A 316-nucleotide genomic window follows, 5' to 3' on the forward strand; every position below is an offset into this window, starting at 1 on the left:
CTACTCTAAGGTAGCTTTCTACCTGTAATCTTCTCATATTCTACTAGAAACACACACACACACACACACACACACACATATAGTTGGTTGGTTATGTGTTGGTGAGTTAGTTCCGACTCATAGCGACCCTGAACAGGGTTTCCAAGGCTGTATATCTTTAAAGGAGCAGGAAGACTCATCTTTCTCCTTTCTCCTGTGGAACAGCTGGTAGTTTTGAACTGTTGACCTTGTGATTCACAACCCGATTCATAACAACTACGCTACCAGAGCTCCGTAATCTCTCTCTCTCTCTCTCTCTCTCTCTCTCTCTCTCTCT

The sequence above is a fragment of the Chrysochloris asiatica genome, unplaced genomic scaffold, assembly GCF_000296735.1.
Source record: "Chrysochloris asiatica unplaced genomic scaffold, ChrAsi1.0 scaffold00122, whole genome shotgun sequence".
In the NCBI taxonomy this organism is placed as follows: Eukaryota; Metazoa; Chordata; class Mammalia; order Afrosoricida; family Chrysochloridae; genus Chrysochloris; species Chrysochloris asiatica.